The sequence below is a fragment of the Diabrotica virgifera genome, chromosome 4 (genome assembly GCF_917563875.1).
Source record: "Diabrotica virgifera virgifera chromosome 4, PGI_DIABVI_V3a".
Lineage (NCBI taxonomy): Eukaryota > Metazoa > Arthropoda > Insecta > Coleoptera > Chrysomelidae > Diabrotica > Diabrotica virgifera.
In genome coordinates, this window is record NC_065446.1 from 25482431 (window position 1) to 25505053 (window position 22623).

Sequence of the window (22623 nt, forward strand, 5' to 3'; positions counted from 1 at the left end):
GTGAAAACATGGAGCTCATGTGTGGAAGCGGATAACAAATCATTATGTTTCGCAGAAAATACTGAAGAATGTATAGAAAGGAAATGCCAAGATTGTGTTCAAAAGCGGATTAGATTTTTGAAGTTTAACGGAGAAGACACGGCTACATATTGGAAAGTTTTGTCAACACGAAGGCCGGTCTAAATCAACTCCGACGCAATTGATATTTTACCTATTTTTAATGTTTTTCTGTAGTAGTTTATATCAAGATGGAAGTGTTTTGTATAGTTTTATTACATACCAATTTTTATTTAATTGTTACGATCATAAATTTCAATTACCAGAAAATTTTGTCAATACCGTGGACACTTAGTCAACTCCGAAGTCACATTTCCGTTTTTCGGAAAATATTTAAAAATGATCTCTGCTGGTATCATGGGTAAGTTAAATGGCTCATTTTATAAAAAATATTTAAAAATGAACTAATTCTAAACCATGTTTTAAATTAAATTTCTCTACCTCGAAATGTCTGTCTATTTTGGCGAATCAGCCGTATTCAACTTAAAATAACAGAGAAACGGTCGATTTTAGGTGTATAATGCTACCAATACCTTTTGTAGTGCTTGAAAAGACCTTTAAAATGAGCAATATTAAAGGTCCATTATATTCAAACTAAGCGAAAAATGCTGCAAACAAAATTGATAACTAATGTATTTTAAGAAAAAATGAGAAGTAATTTTAACCCCCATCCACCAGAATGTAAATGCATCGTTTTCCTTCTACCATACCTTTTATTAAAGTGTTATTTCTATGTTCAAAATGTTGGACGGGTTTAAAATGAATGGCTTTTGAAAAAAAATAAGATCATATAGAGATAAATTATAAATTTTCTTAAAAATCTTTCTTTTTCTCCATGTAACTTGAAATTCATAAGAGATACAGTAATGAAATATAAAACCAAATTTTTATCTAAAAAAAACCCTATATTTTTGTTTGGTATCTTTTTTTCGTATCTCTTATCATTTTCGAGTTACATAGAGAAAAAGGAAATTTTTAATAAAATTTAAAAATGCGCTCTATTATTTATTCTTATTTCTTTCAAAAACCATTCATTTTAAACCAGTCCAACTTTTTGAACAAAGAAATAACACTAAAATAAAAGGTATTGTAAAAGGAAAACGATGCATTTAAATTCTGGTGGATGAGAGGTTAAATAGACTTCTCATTTTTTTCTTAAAATACATTAGTCATCAAATTTTTTGCAGCATATCTCGCTTAGTTTGAATGTAATCGACATTTAATGTTGCTCATTTTAAAGGTCTTTTTAAGTACTACAAAAGTTATTAGTATCATTATACACCTAAAATCGGCCGTTTCTCTGTTATGTTAAGTTGAATACACCGATTTGAGCATGCACAAAAAAAAACAAACTTTTCTCACCTACCATATTCCTTTTTGTATTATAACTAGAAGATTTGTGATGAAACGAATTTCTTTGTTTTTTTATAAGCTACAAAAATAATTTGTATGGTTTTTGTGTTAGATGCATAGTTTTTAAGATATTCCAATGAAAATGACCAATTTTCAACCACGAATAAGTCAAGAAGTATTGAGTTTTCAAAAAATAATTAAAGAACAGTATTAAATTTGCTTAGAATTAGGTTCTCTAGCCTATTCCGTGGCTATTTTAGACAAACAAAATTTCACCCCCGAGAAGGGGTAGGAACCACCCCCAAGATAAAAGCGCACATCGGCATAGGGTAGACTTTGTTTCTTGAGCTATTCCCTACTTACTCTGAAAACATCAAGTAAATCGATGTAGTAGGATGGAATTCTGGGCCAAATACTCTCATTGACTGCCCTATTATCAAATATAAATAGTTTTACTGTAAAAAAAATAAAATCAATTTTTAAAATTTGATATTTTATAGAGTCGTAGAGTATAGTAAAATACATAGCATTTTGTTATGATGTTAACAGAGGTCTTAAAAGAAGATCACGTATTGCAGGGTGCACGGTGCTTTTTGGTATTGGAAAAAATAATCAGATATCAGAAACATGTCTGACATAATCGCTGAAGGCCAGACATGTTTCTGACGAAAGCCTTCTATTATTCTGACGAAAACAAGGAACGAGTTAAGAAGTGTTATAACAATAATATTATAAAAGGAGGCAAAATATTTTAACCTAGAAGTAAACAAAATAAAGTGAAAGACGTTAATGAACACGTGGTAAAACTCAAATGGAAATTTGCAAGTTACACCATCCGACCATCCGACAAGCAGATGAAAGACCCGTGTTGAGCTGCCCCCCCCCCCCACTTGCAAAAATTAAAAAACAAATAGCCCTGATTTATGAGCTATTTATGAGCTCTCATATTCCGCAAACTAAAAATTTTGAGCTCGTTCCACTGAGCAGGAATTTAATACCCTAGTGGGGGGGGGGGGGCTGAGTCAGCCCCCCCCACTACTTAAAAATAGGAATATTAAATCGGTTTTTGCGGCAGAATTACGAGCTATTTATGAGCTCTTGAAATTATATAGTTTCGATTTTTGAGCTCATCCCCTTCACCCCCAAACAACCCTTTAATTGATTTAACTTAAGAGAAAGATGCTGAGAAAACTTAAAATATATCGTATTGCGGATATAATTCCTATAGCTTATATACTCTAAGAATAAACTATTAAATCAAGGGCATTTCGATTATTGAGCTACAACCCCTTCGCAAGAAAACCACCCTATCTTCCCGGCTTAAGAGAAAGTTGTACTTAAAATGCGTTAAACTAATTATTTTGCGACTACATATCATTTAATAATTTATAAGCTTCCAAATTACGGGCATTTAGATAAGTAAATTGCAATTTATTTTGTATAGTGCAGTCACTGAAGGTAAAAATCAACGATTACCTTCAAGTTCGGTGAACCTTTATCGATTTTCACGAAAATTGGTCAGTGGTTAGAGGATACGTCAAGAAACAAAGGTGACATGGTACCACCTTGCGCCTTTACCCTGAGGGTGGATACCGCCCCTTCTCGGGGGTGAAAATTATTTTATAAAAAATAACTGCACAAATCAATAAATGAACAAATTAAAAGCAAAATTTATTATATAAAGTTAATAAAATAAGTCAATACTTTTTAAGTTATTAAAGATCAAAGATTTTAATTATTTGTGAAAAAAATGCATGTTTTGAAGAGGTTTTTTGTAAATCACTGAAAAACTGTAAGTTTTTACAAAAAAGTTAATAGTAGTTTAATTCGCATAGCTTATATTCTAAGAATAAACTCTTAAATCACGCACCTTTCGATTACATAGCTACAACCCCTTCGCAAGAAAACGACCCCATTTTCCCGGCTTAAGAGAGAGTTGTTCTTAAAATAATTTAAATTGATTATTTGGCGACTACATATCGTTTAATAATTTATTAGCTTGCAAAATATACGCATCTCAATTATTGAATTGCCATTTTCTTTCTATAGTGCAGTCACTGAAGGTAAAAATCAACTATTACCTTCGATTTCGGTAAATCTCCATTTATTTTCACGAATTGACAATAACAAGTTGGGGTTTTAGCCTGGGGTATATGTCACCCCTTCTCGGGAGTGAAAATTACTTTATTAAAAATAACCCCATAAATCGAGAGAGGGACAAATTGTAAGCAAAATTTGTTATATAATGTGATTAAAATAAATCAATACTTTTTGAGTTATTAAAGATCAAATATTTTAATTTTTGGAAAGAAAATGCATGCTTTAGAGCGATTTTTCATAAATGACTCAAAAACTGTAAGTTTTTACAAAAAAGTTTTCATCACTAAAATTGACCTAATAAAAAATATAATAAATTGCTTACTTGAAAAACCCTTTAATGTTAATTTAAAGTAAGTTATTGGTAATTAAATGTATATTTTTTTCCGCGACTGTTCAAATCTAAGGGTTCAAGCTTAAATAACGGGAAAAAGATGCATTTTATAACACTTAGATACTAAATACTTGTCAAAGTACTTAGAAATACCCATCAAAAATAAGATCCAGAAAAAGTTGATAGTATCAAAATCCGCTCACCAATTTTCGTGAAAATGAATGGAGATTTACCGAAATCGAAGGTCATAGTTGATTTTTACCTTCAGTGACTGCACTATAGAAAGAAAATGGCAATTCAATAATTGAGATGCGTATATTTTGCGAGCTCATAAATTATTAAACAATATATAGTCGACAAATAATTAATTTAAATTATTTTAAGTACAACCTCTCTTAAGCCGGGAATAAAGGATGGTTTTCTTGCGAAGGGGTTGTAGTTCAATAATCGAAAGGCGCGAGATTTTAGAGTTTATTCTTAGAATATAAGCTATACGAATTAAACTACTATTAACTTTTTTGTAAAAACTTACAGTTTTTCAGTGATTTACAAAAAACCTCTTCAAAACATGCATTTTTTTCACAAATAATTAAAATCTTTGATCTTTAATAACTTAAAAAATATTGACTTATTTTATTAACTTTGTATAATAAATTTTGCTTTTAATTTGTTCTCTTATTGATTTGTGCAGTTATTTTTTATAAAATAATTTTCACCCCCGAGAAGGGGCGGTATCCACCCTCAGGGTAAAGGCGCAAGGTGGTACCATGTCACCTTTGTTTCTTGACGTATCCTCTAACCACTGACCAATTTTCGTGAAAATCGATGAAGGTTCACCGAAATTGAAGGTAATCGTTGATTTTTACCTTCAGTGACTGCACTATACAAAATAAATGGCAATTTACTGATCTAAATGCGCGTAATTTGGAAGCTTATAAATTATTAAATGATATGTAGTCGCAAAATAATTAGTTTAACGCATTTTAAGTACAACTTTCTCTTAAGCCGGGAAGATAGGGTGGTTTTCTTGCGAAGGGGTTGTAGCTCAATAATCGAAATGCCCTTGATTTAATAGTTTATTCTTAGAGTATATAAGCTATAGGAATTATATCCGCAATACGATATATTTTAAGTTTTCTCAGCATCTTTCTCTTAAGTTAAATCAATTAAAGGGTTGTTTGGGGGTGAAGGGGATGAGCTCAAAAATCGAAACTATATAATTTCAAGAGCTCATAAATAGCTCGTAATTCTGCCGCAAAAACCGATTCAATATTCCTATTTTTAAGTAGTGGGGGGGGCTGACTCAGCCCCCCCCACTAGGGTATTAAATTCCTGCTCAGTGGAACGAGCTCAAAATTTTTAGTTTGCGGAATATGAGAGCTCATAAATAGCTCATAAATCAGGGCTATTTGTTTTTTAATTTTTGCAAGTGGGGGGGGGGCAGCTCAACACGGGTAGATGAAAGATGGAAAAAACAAGCAAATAAAATCTTAATAAATAAATAAAATATTAAACGATACCAACAGAATTTGCTTGAAAATGTTTAAAAATATATATATGTTACAGTTCAAGTTGATTCTCAGTTAGAGTTGACTCCAACTAGTTGGAGTCAACTTCAACTGAAACGAGCAGTAAAAGTTGATTTTAAAAATTTAAATCAACTTTTACTAGTTGGAGTTGACTCTTACTAGATCGATTCAGTAAATGTTGATTATACGAGAATCTCAAGTGCATTTTTGATGAGTGTGCGTTTCTTTGTTTTGACCGTTTCAACTACTTATTAGTATAGTCTGTAACGTCGCCCCCGTTAGGTAAATTATTCTGATTCGATTTTTTGCACAAACTTACTCAAAGAAATACATCCGTATAACAATCCTTATAATAAATACACAGGGTATCACGCGGTACCGCGGTCGAAAAATAGTTTAACCAATTTTTGTTAACCAAATTCACAAAAATAATTTTTATCTACTCTATCTCATCTTATGAAAAGCAATCTGTGGTACATGTACCACTGGTGGTACATATCATTATTTGCGGTGCTGCCAAAGACAAACCATTTTCATTTCCAATAATGACACGAGCCGTCTCACCGTGCCTCGGAGAGCACGTTAGGCCGTCGGTCCCCCTGGGCTAGTGTACATCGACACTAGTTACTTGAAACAGGGTTAAAGATGTAATTGACGCCGGACCTGTCCGAAAGGCAAAAATGCCATACGATATTTTATATTATGAAAGTCAGAAACTAAAAAAAATCAAAAATTAAAGCTACCTCTATAAGATCCTGAAGAAATTTTTGTCATTATTTCATTAATAAGATATTATTTTTATTTATCAACAATGAGCGCTAAGCGTGTATTGAGGCGGCCGTCAATGTGAGTGCGAGTGAGATTCACCATTGGACGGCCGGAATGGTGCATCTCTTTAGCACTCACCATTGACGGCCGCCTATTACGCACTTAGCGCTCATTGTTAATAATTAAAGATAAAGCTTAGTAATAAAATACAGTCCTCTCTCTCTATAACGATATGCAAGTGACCGGGAATTTTCATCGTTATAAGGAGAGATCGTTATACAGAGAGAGAGAGAAAAAAAATCGTTATTGTAATAGTAATCATACTGTACTAAATAACTTGTGTTAATTTTCTCTATTGCCGAGTTATCGATAACTTTTCTTTAACCGAGAGTACTCTACGCTTTTTTGAAAATATCTTGACTGTTCACAGACCGAGATACAACCGAAATTGAAACTTAGAAGTCGTCAATAGTCAATAGAGGACAACATCTGTGTGAAAACAGTTAAGGACCGCCCGAACGATAAAAGCGTGTACCTACTCAACTTTCTGCATATCGGATTGAAATTTGAACCACCAAATTTTTGCTAAATTGGAGCTACAAAATGAATCACTCACTAATCACTTTTTATCAAGTTACACCTACGCAAGAGCTTTTTCAGTTATTCCCTGTGTTTCAATTAAGTGTTATCTTTAATTGGTAAAATTCTCACGGTTTAGTTATCTTAGTTATTGCCAAACGCAAATGGTTATCAGTTCTTTCTTGAAAAGTGAGGTCATCGAATATTGAAAAGTTATCGTTATAAAGAGAGAACGATATCGGTATAGAGAAAGAATTAATACAGTGTCCTTATGACAAACCAAACAATGCTTAGTATTTTGATCGTTATAGAGGAATTATCGTTATATAGGGAATCGTTATAAAGAGAGACTACTGTAGTGACAAAAATTTCTGCCGGATCTTGTAGAGGGGGCTATAAACTTTGATTTGGTCACTTTTTGACTTTCATAATAATGGATTTTAACTGAGTTATTAAGCCTTGAAAATGGCTATTTTCGCATTTTTCAAATTTTAAATAGCGTATAACTCGACAACAATAAATTTTAGAGAAAAATCACAAAATACCTTTTTTGCTCAGACTAACCCAAATGATCTAAAAAAAAATTGTTTGAAGTGAAAAAATTATTTTTATGAATTTGTCTAAAAAAATTGTTTAAACAATTTATCGATCAAGGTACTGCCTGGCACCCAGTAGATTTGTTATAAGGACCTCTTTTTGAGTAAGTTTGTGCAAAAAATTCGAATCGGAGTGATTTACCTAACGGGGCCGACGATACAGCCTATACTAATTTGAACATATTCAGTAACATTTAATTTCTAGAATCGGCTGTTTGTGTGAATCAGAATCAACTTTTACTAAATGGCATTGGGAAGAGTATACTTTTCCTAGTTGGAGTCTACTTTAACTAGTAAATGTTGAATATAAATCTTCATTTTATATTTATAATCAACTTTTACTGAAACCAGCCGTTAGAGTCGACTCCAACTAGTTGGAGTCAACTCCAACTGTATAATCAACTTGAACTGTAACATATATAAAAAAAATTATTCATTTACATTTATTTAGAGTAAATTTCCAGTTATACAGGTCACAATTTAACTTGATTTTCAAATAAATCCATCTGATTTTAATGAGTATTAAAACCAAAACATTGCGTCCTGGTTTTTGCTCCTCATTTAAATACAACCCCCCCCCCTGTATTGTTAATTATCTGTAATTCATCTTTTGTAACCACAAGTAATTTCCAAATATGTTAATTTAGATTGATTTCTACCATAGTATTGCACAAAATTGTATTAGATCTAGCCAATATTATTCATTAACAATATTGTCAAAAAAATATATATTTTATCGCAAACTGACAAGGCCTGCAACTATTACTACATCATAACAGAAAAAGAATTTGACATTGACTGAATCTCTCACTCTCAGTGACATTTGAGTTTTCTTTGTAAATAAACCCAAATTAGAGGAATTTTTACAGTTCTTAAAAATCGAAAAGAAATAAGATGTAGTAGTACACAGATTGCTTTCCTCATCAAAAATTCCCAAACTCCTGTTAGGTCCATCTCCTTTGTGTGCGTTCGAGAATCTGTTATATGTTATTTATCGACTTTAAAACAAAAAAAAAATTTTTCAAAACTTTTTTAACTTTACAAAGAAACCATATAATTCAGCTCAACCAGGTAACTTTTTCAAAGATCTTTTGAGATTAACTTTCAATCTACTCAACTATTTATTAAATTCAACAGATATTAACATAAATGAATGATTTTTTCATATTTGCCTTTTCTAACTTTTTCTAACTTTTTTAGTAAGTAATATCTCATACAATCTCACTGCTGCACAAATAATCATAACTTTATATTACTATAAATTTAATTTCATGTACAGTTACCTTTACACTTGACTTTAATTCTGAATTATTTATTAATGATTTTATTGTTTGACACTTTTAATATTAAAAAATTTTAGCAAATTTTACCTAATTACTATTGTTCAATTTAATTTCAATATCTCCAACAAAACAAATTAAAATATTTTCACAATCACACCACAACTAATACACAACTGACCAATTCTGGTTTAGGAAAATTGCACAACCAATCTTACATCTATTAGTTCTTGAACATCCAGAACAACATCTAATAATCCCAACTAAATTAAAATATACACTATTAATTAAAAATATAAAAATAACATCACTTTATATATAACTAACAATATTTTTTTTTTGGTGTTTCACGGTTTAATGTCGTGTTTCCTTACTAATCCCCTCAAGATCCTGCCAATTATTTTGGTTTTGTTAATGCATTACATTCAAATCTGTCCCTCTACCGTTTGATATTGAATACTACTATATTCTTCCCTTATACCGGAAAGTAAGTGTATATTTTATACTTATACTTAACATACTTTTGTTGCCACTACATTTGAATGCGTGCATGTATGTGAGTATGTGAGTATGAAGTACTGAGAAGAATAGGTAAAGAAAAGGAAGTTGAACTTACAATTAAAGAAAAGAAGCTACAGTATCTCGGACATGTGATGCGGGGCGAGAAGTATGGCATCCTACGACTCATAATGCAAGGAAAGATAGATGGCAGAAGAAGCATCGGAAGAAGACGAATTTCATGGTTGAAGAACCTGAGAGAGTGGTTTGGATGCAGCTCGAAACAACTATTTAGAGCTGCTGCCTCAAAAATTAAAATAGCTATGATGATTGCCAACCTCCGTAGCGGAGATGGCACCTGAAGAAGAAGAAGATGTATGTGAGTGTGAGGGTTGTAAACCATATTTACGTACATGTTAGTATTTATATGTATGCAAAAAATATAAATATACTTTAATATTGGCTTGATCATTACCCTTTTGATTTCAACCAGACCACTTAACTAACTCTGGTTTTTTGTTATTTGTAGCATTTAATTTTACTTTTACCGTGACCTGAAGATGCTGTGAATATTGTAGACAGCGAAACCGGTCGTCAGTTGTAAAATAAATTGTTTGTGAGAACGTCTCTCTTTTCTTTACTACAATAGTATGGACTCACACATGCAACCCATTCATTTTTTCAAATAAAATCTATTGGCGACCATGGGAACATAAGAGAGGAAGAGAAAGGTCTGAGATGAGATGGAGCGACGAACTCAAAAAGCATGCCGGATCCAGATGGATGACCGACCACAGCGCTGGATAGAAACCTGTGGAAAAGATGGAGAGATTAAAGTTCAAAGATAGATAAACAGATATAGAAATAAACCAGGAAAAGTTAAAGTACACATACTCGGAAATACAGAGCAAAAAGGAAAGGGGCGGGAGATGGGATAGGTACATAGACGGCAAAGGTAGAATTTCTGGTTAGCCCAGTCGGGATAGCATTTGACCTTGCGTTACGAGCTGCCCCAAATTTTATATTTCTAATCTTTAGGGAGGGTCAATAGTAGTATAAATTTAAAATCTCGACTGAATTTGACCGTTGCGTTAGCCGCCATCTTGATTTTAAACTAGAACCGTTTTTGCTCAATATCTCCGCCATTTTTAACTTTTCGATAAAAAGTGTAGAAACTGAAATTGTTGAAAATACGATTTTCTATAATTTCGTTCATAATATTTTTTTTCGTGCGGTCGATATTTTTTGAGTTATGGGGGAAAATAGTGACAGAGTATAATTATTGATTTATTGAATTAATCTCGTTTATTATTAGCTTTACAACAAATTTGAACCTATACAAAAATGAAGAGAATTAAATTTTGTACAATTGATCTGTTTAATGTTTTTGATAAAATCAATATTTCAGATAGTACTATGCGGTAAAGGTGCGAGCGTAAGACCTGATTGATTTTATAGCAATTGTTTTTGTTTAATACCTCCGCCATTTTCAACTTTTCGACAAAAAGTGTAAGGACTGAAATTGTTGCAATTACGATTTACTACAATTTTTCGAGAGAACCAGTGGCGGGTCTACGAAGGGGGGTATGGGGAAATTCCCCCCAACAGGGTCCAAAATTTAAAAAAAAATGTTGAAATATTAAAATATGTTAGCTGACATGAAACTTAATTATCGACAGACAAATTTAAGCAATAAAACTCGCTAGTTAATAAAATTAAGTAAACTTAATGCATATAAGTTATTATTTATGTCTTTTATGTACTTAGTTTGATTGGAGTGTCATTGGAAGTTTCAAAAATTGTATAAAATATAATTCTCTTTATTTTTGTTTATGTACAATTATGTCGTAAATTTAATAATAAATGAGACAATTCAATAATTATGCTTCCCCTCCCCTTTCACTATTTTCCCCTTAATTCGGAGGATGTTGATCGCATAAAAAACTGTGGAAAAGAAATTGTAGGAAATTGCGTTTCCAACAATTTTAGTTCCTACCGTTTTTGTCGAAAAGTTGAAAATTGCGGAGATATTAAGCAACAACGGTTCTCTTTAAAATCAATATGGCGGCTAATGCAACCAGTGAATTCAGTCAAGATTTTATATTTACACAACTATTGATCTCCCCTAAAGGATAGAATTATAAAATTTCGGGCAGCTCGGAAACAAGATTCAATTCAGTAATTATGTTCCCCCACCACTTTTTACTATTTTCCCACTTAACTCGGAAAATATCAACCGCATGAAAAAAATTGTTAAAAAGAAATTGTAGCAAATCATATTTGGAACAATTTTAGTTGAAAATGGCGTAGATATTGAACAAAAACAATTGCTACAAATCGGGTCTTACGCTCGCGCCATTACCGCATACGTACTACCGTAAATATTAACTTTATCAAAAAAATGAAAGAAATCAAAATTATGTAGAATTTAATTCTCTCTATTTTTGTATAGAAATGTTTTTGTCGTAAAACTAATAATAAACGAGATAATTCAATAATTATGCTCTAACTGCCACTATTTTCCACCATAACTCGGAAAATATCGACGGCACGAAAAATTTGTAGGAATAGAAATGCTAGCAAATCACATTTTCAACAATTTTGGTTGTTATACTTTTTGTCGAAAAGTTGAAAATGGCGGAGCTATTGAGCAAAAACGGAATTCAGTCGAGATTTTAAATTTACACTACTATTGACACCCCCTAAAGATTAGAAAAATAAAATTTGGGGCAGCTCCTAATGCAAGGTTAGGCCCGTTATTCGTCTAACCCGACTGGACTAGGTGGAATAGTCATGATTAGGTCATTAGGTCTTGCTGGAAAGACATGTAGACGTTTACGAATTAAGCAAACAGTTTCTAAAATATATAAAGAAGGAAGTGTTAAAATCCCGTGATCTTTGAAGTAGCTCCTGCAATCCATAATCCATAAATATTGGATATCGAATGGAATAATATCAACTTATGCATTAATAAATATATACAGGCTGGGCCAATAAAACAGTCCACCTTGATATTTGGCAGTAGTTATTAGATTTTAAGGAAATGCCGAAACAGGTCGATTTTTATTTTTAGATTAAAATTTTTTGATATATATTTCATACTAGTGACGTCATCCATCTGGGCGTGATGACATAATAGATGCTTTTTTTAAATGGGAATAGGGGTTGTGTAGCAGCTCATTTTAAAGGAAATTTAATTCTCTATTCAGTAATATAAACATTAATATCATTATTTATACAGGGTGACCAAATATATAACTTTTGAATTAAATTAATTGACGCAAAAATAAGAATGTGTGTAATTTCTTTTCGGTTAAATCTAAACAGCCTCCCACATACCTCTTAGCAGTTTGAACATTTAATTTTAGCGAAAAGAAATGTTTATTTGCCAAATAAACATTTTTCCATTTGCTGACATTAGTAAAATGTAGTATGAGTTAAATAAATTACATACATTCTTCTTTTTAGGTCAATTAATTTAATTCAAAATTATTTTTTTGGCCAACCTGTATAAATAATTATTAATGTCTATATTACAAATGAGCTATAGAATAGAATAGAAATATGCATTATTGTCATGAAAAATTTAACAATTTTTAGACAAAGCTTACAAGAATCATAAATAAGAACAATAACAAATACAATTTACTAAACTGATATAAATCGTCTATATAAATAAAATATAATGAAGGGAAAAAACAGTAACAATCTATTGCAAAATTAAAAAAAAAATTGCAAATTGCATAATCTACCTTAAGAAATTTAAATGGCCTTTCAGATAAATAGGCTTGTCATTTTACGGAACTTGGGGAAAGATGTTGCAGATTTAAGTTGTAGAGGGAGATGGTTGTAAAGTTTTTTTGCAGATATTAAAATAGATTTCTTTACTAACTCACTGGACGGGATCGGTAAATAGATGTCAAAGGTAGAATTTCTGGTGGAATAGTCATGTCTAGGTCTTGCTGGAAAGACATGTAGATGTTTACGAATTAAGCAAACGTTTCTAAAATATATAAAGAAGGTAGTGTTAGAATCCTGTTATCTTTAAAGTAGCTTCTGCAATGTGTTGTTCTTCTGAGGCCAAGCAGATATCTTATTGCTCTTTTTTGTAATTTAAAAATAACATCAGATTGGGCAGCCGTACCAGAACCCCAAAAAGGGAGACCATATCGAAGATGTGACTCGAACAAAGAAACAAATGTTATTTTGGAAGAGGCTAAATTCATTTCTTTCGAAACAGATCTTATTGCAAAGCAAGCTGAGGATAGTTTCTTGCTTAACACATCAATATGAAGGGACCATTTAAGGTTGCTATCTAAAAAAATACCAAGAAACTTTACAGAATCAACGATACTGATCTGGCTGTTATGAAGAGGTAAGGGTTGAAGAGCTCCTTTATAGGATAATGCTACTGTTTTATCTACGTTAAAAGAGAGTAAATTTGAATCGGACCAGGATTTTATTGTGAGTAGATCAGAAGGTATAGTAGCATGAAGAGTTGCGATATTTGAGTTGCTCCAAGTGATACTGGTATCATCAGCAAAAAGAAAAACTTTTCCTGAAAAAAAAATTACTTACTATAATCACTAGCCAGTTGTGGCTGAGTTCAGCGCACCGACTATATCAGAAAATTGCAATATAAAACTAAAGCCTGATTCTCATTAGACGTGCAAGGAACCGAACCGGCAACGGCAAGGCACAGGCAAGGTTTTCGGAACCAATTCACACTGCGAAAGGCTTGCCGCGGGTTGGTTGCTTTATGTAGTGAAAAATGTTAAAATTGAACGTTAATAAAAATTGCTCTAATATTAGACGAAGAAACAGAAAATGAAAACAAATATTGCAGAAATAGAAAAAGACGTTGTTGGGTGCTTAAAATGCTAAAGAAATGCACAGAAGAAGGAGAATTTGCAACCTTACACTCCGAACTTTTAGACGATCAGACAAAATTTTTAAATATAACCGAATGACAGTGAATTAATTTAACAACTTATGGCTGCATATTGAACCATAATATTCAACCTAGTTCTTGAGTCACCCATCAGAAAAACCAATGAAACACCAAGACAGTACAAATTACTGCATATGCAGACGATGTAGTTCTACACTTTAACACGACTAACTGAAGCGTTCAAAAACATTGATCCTGAAGCATGAAAAAGGGAGCTTTAAACAAACGAAGCAAAAACGAATGACATGACCGTCAAAAGAACACCTGACAATGAAAATTATATTACAATAGACAACTATACTCTTGAACGTGTGGAAGCCTTCACATATCTGGCCACAGAAATCAGAAGAATTCCGTAAGGATCCAAATTAATGCACGTATTTCCAGAGGGGAATCGTACATACTATGCTATATTAAAAGATTAATGACATCGAAATTATTAGACAAAAAAATCAAAATGACTATCTACAGAACATTGATTAGACCCGTATGGTTTTGAAACCTGAGCAATGACGAAAAGGGATGAAGCCCAACTCAGTTTATTCGAGAGAAAAATACTGAGAAAAGTATATGGCCAGGTGCAAGCAGAAGACGGCACATGGAAAATCAGTAGAAACAACAAGGTTAATGAATTGAATGAAGGTTACGATATTGTACAATTTGTGAAAAGTCAAAGACTGTCATGGCTGGGACATGTGCAGAGAAAAGACAATGAATAAACAACAAAGAAAATATTACAATGGAAGCCGATAGGAAGGCGAAAAAAAAAGAAAGGGCCAGAACGAGAGGGATGGATGACGTGGAAGGCGACATGAAAACCATGAACATAAGACAATGGAGAAAAAGTACACAAGAGAAATCCGAATAGAAGGACATAGCCAGACAGCATCCAGAGTTATGATGCCAAAAGAAGAAGAAAAATTGGCGCATATTGAGGAACCTCTTCAAAAACAAAATACTTCTTTTCTGTATCGTCGTTATAAAACTGATTTTAAACAACCAAGATTGCAGATTGCTTGCCGGTAAGGTATTCACACTGTCGTGACCTTCACGGCACGTGCTAGGCAAAGATTGTTTCGAAAAGAACGTCGCATGCAAAGCCCGTCACTTGCCGGTGCCTGGCACGTATAGTGTGAATTACATCCCGTGAAGTGCATAAGATTTTATGTACAATGTATCTTGCCGAGCCGATGCCTTGCCCATGCCGAGCACTTGCCTTGCATGCTAGTGAGAATCAGCCTTAAAAATCGACCTGTTTCGGCATTTCCTTAAAATCTAATAAATATGTACTGCCAAATATCGAGATAGACTGTTTTCTTTGGCCCACCCTGTATTTAGTTATTATACAGGGCAACTCAATACAAATTAAAATCACGAAACTTTGAAATTTCACCTGTCCGATAACCTTTCCAAATAGGTAATCAGGTTGGGCACCCGTACCAGAACCCCAAAAAGGGAGACCATAATCGAAGATGTGACTCGAACAAAGAAAAATATGTTATTTTGGAAGAGGCTAAATTCATTTCCTTCGAAACAGATCTTATTGCAAAGCAAGCTGAGAATAGTTTCTTGCTTAACACATCAATGTGAAGGGAACATTTAAGGTTGCTATCTAAAAAAATACCAAGAAACTTTACAGAATCAACGATACTGATCTGGCTGTTATGAAGAGGTAAGGGTTGAAGAGCTCCTTTGCAGGATAATGCTACTGTTTTATCTACGTTAAAAGAGAGTAAATTTGAATCGGACCAGGATTTTATTGTGAGTAGATCAGAAGGTATAGTAGCATGAAGAGTTGCGATATTTGAGTTGCTCCAAGTGATACTGGTATCATCAGCAAAAAGAAAAACTTTTCCTGAAAAAAAAATTAGTTACTATAATCACTAGCCAGTTGTGGCTGAGTTCAGCGCACCGACTATATCAGAAAATTGCAATATAAAACTAAAGCCTGATTCTCATTAGACGTGCAAGGAACCGAACCGGCAACGGCAAGGCACAGGCAAGGTTTTCGGAACCAATTCACACTGCGAAAGGCTTGCCGCGGGTTGGTTGCTTTGTGTAGTGAAAAATGTTAAAATTGAACGTTAATAAAAATGGCTCTAATATTAGACGAAGAAACAGAAAATGAAAACAAATATTGCAGAAATAGAAAAAGACGTTGTTGGGTGCTTAAAATGCTAAAGAAATGCACAGAAGAAGGAGAATTTGCAACCTTACACTCCGAACTTTTAGACGATCAGACAAAATTTTTAAATATAACCGAATGACAGTGAATTAATTTAACAACTTATGGCTGCATATTGAACCATAATATTCAACCTAGTTCTTGAGTCACCCATCAGAAAAACCAATGAAACACCAAGACAGTACAAATTACTGCATATGCAGACGATGTAGTTCTACACTTTAACACGACTAACTGAAGCGTTCAAAAACATTGATCCTGAATCATGAAAAAGGGAGCTTTAAACAAACGAAGCAAAAACGAATGACATGACCGTCAAAAGAACACCTGACAATGAAAATTATATTACAATAGACAACTATACTCTTGAACGTGTGGAAGCCTTCACATATCTGGCCACAGAAATCAGAAGAATTCCGTAAGGATCCAAATTAATGCACGTATTTCCAGAGGGGAATCGTACATACTATGCTATATTAAAAGATTAATGACATCGAAATTATTAGACAAAAGAATCAAAATGACTATCTACAGAACATTGATTAGACCCGTATGGTTTTGAAACCTGAGCAATGACGAAAAGGGATGAAGCCCAACTCAGTTCATTCGAGAGAAAAATACTGAGAAAAGTATATGGCCAGGTGCAAGCAGAAGACGGCACATGGAAAATCAGTAGAAACAACAAGGTTAATGAATTGAATGAAGGTTACGATATTGTACAATTTGTGAAAAGTCAAAGACTGTCATGGCTGGGACATGTGCAGAGAAAAGACAATGAATAAACAACAAAGAAAATATTACAATGGAAGCCGATAGGAAGGCGAAAAAAAAAAGAAAGGGCCAGAACGAGAGGGATGGATGACGTGGAAGGCGACATGAAAACCATGAACATAAGACAATGGAGAAAAAGTACACAAGAGAAATCCGAATAGAAGGACATAGCCAGACAGCATCCAGAGTTATGATGCCAAAAGAAGAAGAAAAATTGGCGCATATTGAGGAACCTCTTCAAAAACAAAATACTTCTTTTCTGTATCGTCGTTATAAAACTGATTTTAAACAACCAAGATTGCAGATTGCTTGCCGGTAAGGTATTCACACTGTCGCACAGTGGTTCCAAATGCCGAAAACGTGGTCATGAATCTTTAAAAGCGTATATTGTTTATACATTTTGGAATTACTTTCGTTCTTAATGGTTTTTGGCATCGCTGATTACGAATCTGGCCTTATTTTTTCTGAAAAAGAAAATGGCGGATCCAACATGGCGTTAAGAAATTGAAAATATCAATCAAAAAGGAAAATTTTTTATCAAATTTGGTAGGTTAAGGTCGCTGATTACAAATCTAACTTTACTTTTTCTTTAAACAAAATGGCGGATCCAATATGGACGAAAGAAATTCGAAATTTTTATTTTAGCTGCATTTTTGTTTAAAATTTTATATTATAAAGTACTTTTGAAACTGCTGATTACCAATACACTTTCTTTATGAAGTACAATATTCAGAACCTATTACTTATGTACAACTGCCCATACATACTCAACAATCGCCAGAAACATGTAATATGCGTCATTTCCCACTTTTGTATTCAAACAACTGCCAGCAATGCATAGGCAGTTATAGGCAGCTAAGCCAAAGTGATTCTGTATCTACTTACTATATATTTTAAGATTAATAAACATTAGTCGCAGAATTATGCAGAATTTTGTACTTTTTGAATGCATCTTTACAAAATTTCAATTATTTCAAGTACATTTTCACTATTGATGCATTAACAAATTTAAGGCATTTATTGTTAATAAATGTTGATTTAAGTTACACCTTACATTACTACATACTTAAAAAAGAAGAATCTGCTTTACAGCGATAAAATTGATAAACTACAAAACGTTTTACAGCGTTTTCAATATACGCGTTCTATTTCACTTTCTCTGCCGACCAAAATAAACCCGGACATGGCCCACTTGTTCCTGAGTTGTGAACCAGAATACATTCAGTCTGATCTTCATACCTGCGTATTAGGACTCTACGATAGTATGAGAAAACAACTGTAAACATGAAAATCCCTAAATAGGGACTTCTTTTTTCGCCTCATGACCACGTTTTCAGCATTTGGAACCACTGTGTGTCGTGACCTTCACGGCACGTGCTAGGCAAAGATTGTTTCGAAAAGAACGTCGCATGCAAAGCCCGTCACTTGCCGGTGCCTGGCACGTATAGTGTGAATTACATCCCGTGAAGTGCATAAGATTTTATGTACAATGTATCTTGCCGAGCCGATGCCTTGCCCATGCCGAGCACTTGCCTTGCATGCTAGTGAGAATCAGCCTTAAAAATCGACCTGTTTCGGCATTTCCTTAAAATCTAATAAATATGTACTGCCAAATATCGAGATAGACTGTTTTCTTTGGCCCACCCTGTATTTAGTTATTATACAGGGCAACTCAGTACAAATTAAAATCACGAAACTTTGAAATTTCACCAGTCCGATAACCTTTCCAAATAGGTAATCAGGTTGGGCACCCGTACCAGAACCCCAAAAAGGGAGACCATAATCGAAGATGTGACTCGAACAAAGAAAAATATGTTATTTTGGAAGAGGCTAAATTCATTTCCTTCGAAACAGATCTTATTGCAAAGCAAGCTGAGAATAGTTTCTTGCTTAACACATCAATGTGAAGGGAACATTTAAGGTTGCTATCTAAAAAAATACAAAGAAACTTTACAGAATCAACGATACTGATCTGGCTGTTATGAAGAGGTAAGGGTTGAAGAGCTCCTTTGCAGGATAATGCTACTGTTTTATCTACGTTAAAAGAGAGTAAATTTGAATCGGACCAGGATTTTATTGTGAGTAGATCAGAAGGTATAGTAGCATGAAGAGTTGCGATATTTGAGTTGCTCCAAGTGATACTGGTATCATCAGCGAAAAGAAAAACTTTTGGTGAAAAAAAGCTGCCACACGACCCCTATTCACATTAAAAAAATCATCGATTACGTCATCACGCCCAGATGGATGACGTCACTAGAATGAAATATGTTATGTATAGTCGGTTCGCTAAACTCAGACACAACTGGCTAGTGATTTTAGTAGGTAACTTTTTTGTTTTTGCTAAATTGGCAAAATTACTAACTATTTAGTAATTATTAACTATTTAGTAATATTTTTTGCCAATTGTATCAAATTGGCAAAATTACTTACTATAATCACACCGACTATATCAAAAAATTGCAATATAAAACTACAAATCGACCTGTTTCGGCATTTCCTTAAAATCTAATAAATATGTACTGCCAAATATCGATGTGAACTGTTTTCTTTGGCCCACCCTGTATTTAGTTATTATTCAGGGCAACTCAATACAAATTAAAATCACGAAACTTTGAAATTTCACCTGTCCGATAACCTGTCCGGTAACCGATATAACTCTTTAATCAAAAATATCGAACAAAAAAATTTACCTTCGTCATAAAATGTATTTAATGACGAAGGAATTTAAATGTCTCACAAATCTTTGTAATTTAAGGGAATGGTATTAGGCCTGGATCCCGCGTACCAAAAAAAATAAATAACAAGTTGAAAATTTGTTAATAGCTTAACGGTGTCTAGTCGGACAAACTTTGATGTATGGGAACACTGGAAGAGGTGAAGTTTTAATTGTGGAACAGGTTACAGGTTTCGAACGTCAGACTACGAAAACGTCCCATGTATTTTGTTGGACAGAACTTCCAATTAATTTGTTACCCTTTCATTAAACTTTCATGCAAAAGTCAGACTGCTACTTACAATCAACATAATTCATGTCATTTGACATGTTCTGCGTGTCGGACTTATTAAAATGCCCAACATATCTGTCGGACAAACATTTTTCCAGATATTCTATAAAGTTTGCTATATTGTATAAACTTAAAAACAACTTGCTAGTTTTCACAATCATAAAATTGTCAGGATGACACGTTCCACAATAAAAAATTTCCGTGTTCCAGTTTTCCCGTATATCAAAGTTTGACCGACTAGACACCGTTAAGTATTAACAAATTTTCAGCTTGCTATTAATAAACTATTTTTTGATACGCGGGATCCAGACCTATATGAAATATATATAATAAAGATATTATCAATTTTAATACAAATGACATCACTACATGGAAAATTTAAGTGTACTAATTGCATTGGCCAATTTTAAAACGATCTGCCGCATGCCGTAACGAAGCTAGTAGTCCAACGAGAAAAAAAATAATTTTAATTACGGAGGTGGAGCCAGAAGCATCAGGTATAATTGTGTTACAATAAAAGAATTACTGGATTGAATACAAATCATAAAAACAGGTTTACTTACTGATTTTATTTGCATATATGATTGCAATCTTTAATTTAACCCTTTGTAGGTCTGTGGTCTGCGTTACTCAAAATTGTAACAACGTATACCTACACAGAGAATGTGAGAGAAATCTGAGCGACAATCAATTTGGATTTCTTGTGGGGCTTAGTACGAGGGAGACATTATTTAGCCTACAGATATTACATACTACAAAAATGGCCAGATCAACGAAAAGACGTGTTTCTCCGTTTTATGGAAGACGGAAAAGCGTTTGATCGAGTAAAACACACAGAACTCATAGAAACCCAAACCTAACATGGTATAGACCATAACAGTGTGGCCCTTCCCTTATTACGTAACATGGTATAGACCATAACAATGTGGCGCTTATTAAAAACATATATTGGGATCCAATGGCGTCAATCAAAATAGACAATCGTCTAACAGCAGAAATGTCAAAAAAAAGAGGAGTTCGTCAGGGCTGTGTACTTTCTCCACTGGCGGAAGAACGTAAGACACTGGACACTCTGGACAAGCATGGACAGACATTCGATACTAAGGACCGCTCAAGATAGAGATAAATTTGCTTTAATTATAGCCAACCTTCAGTAATGGAGAAAGCACCTTAAGAAGAAGAAGAAGATAGATATGTGGTCGATATTTCGACCACTGCACTTAATAATAGTTATGAGCTAGTAATTTACATGAAAATTTGTCGAAGTGCTAACTCAATGTTTGTAAATAATGAACTGTACCCAAAACACACATCACAGAACAACACCCGGAAACGTGGCAGAAATATGGTCAATTATTCAACCACAATCCCTCATAGTCAAATGAAATTTCAACCACCCAAACCAACAAGGAATGAAAATAAAATGGATAAGACGCAAGAAAGCATTCGAACTCACAACCCTTCGATCCAAAGGTAGGCTCTTTTACAACTGAGCCGCAGAGGGGGACAGACAAAAGAATTAAAAGCAGACAATTAGATATATGAGATTAGGCAATTACAGGTATATAAACGAAATAAATGTTAAGTACAAGGTAGTTTTGATAAAAAAATCAGCATCATAAATCAACATCAGACATCAACAATACAGGACACATATGGTGAGTACTGATACTGATAACATCCAAAAGTCAAGGACATACATATTTCTAAATTAAACAAATCGCTTAGAATATGTGCATAGGAGCGAGATAAGTTTAAACCATTTTTGCAAATTTACTTTGGATCCACTAATATTAAATATAATATGTAAAAGTTGTTTTAATAAAGGAATAAATGCACAGTAATTTACAAGGTAAGCCGAGATAGTTTTTTGTAAGAAAATCGCGAGCACTGGAACGTCCACTGATGATTTGAGTATCGGCAACTAAAAAGTTGCTTAGTTAAAACCTAAAGAATGCATGAGAAAACCAGAAAACCATAGGACGACAAAAATGTAGGTAAAGTGGGCCCTTAATGGTCACTGTTCGTCAATATATTGTTATTGTACATTAATATTTGTAGGTCGACCCATACGATGCACAATAAACTGGTTCCCGACTGAAACTGGTGCTGTCTATTGCATTAGTTGTATCTATAAAAAAGGGCAAAACGCAGTGGGATGAAGGAATAGCTTAAAAAAAGAAATAAGTACACTGATGAAAATCTATTAAACGATTTAGGAATTACCGAATAGTAATTACTACTATTACTACTAGGAAATAGTTTATGTTTAGTATAGGGGGCGTTCAATTATCACGTAACGCAATTTTTGAAGATTTTTGACCCCCCTCCCCCCAACCTTCGTTACGTAATACCTAAACGGCCCCTAATTTCATTTTCATTTCCTTTGCTATTATTTCATTTGTTGGTGGTCGTCTCAGTCGCTTTTCAAACGTTGACGTGTGTGGACACTGCGAAGTTGCAGTACGTTTGGGGGTGAAAAAATATTCGTCCAAAGAAAGTCAGGAAATGGATAAACTGGCTAATTTTAAGTAACTTTTGTTCTATAGAGTTTTTTCACTAAGTCAATACTTTTCGAGTTATTTGGCAGTGAATATGTTCATTTTTTCAACAAAATAAC

General features: G+C 33.5%; 1 protein-coding gene across 4 annotated transcripts in view; it reads right to left on the reverse strand.

The window, feature by feature from the left end:
* LOC114334865 (protein doublesex) overlaps positions 1–22623 on the reverse strand; it is a 773059-nt gene that overhangs the window by 599253 nt on the left and 151183 nt on the right. The gene's annotated exons all lie outside the window — the stretch shown is intronic.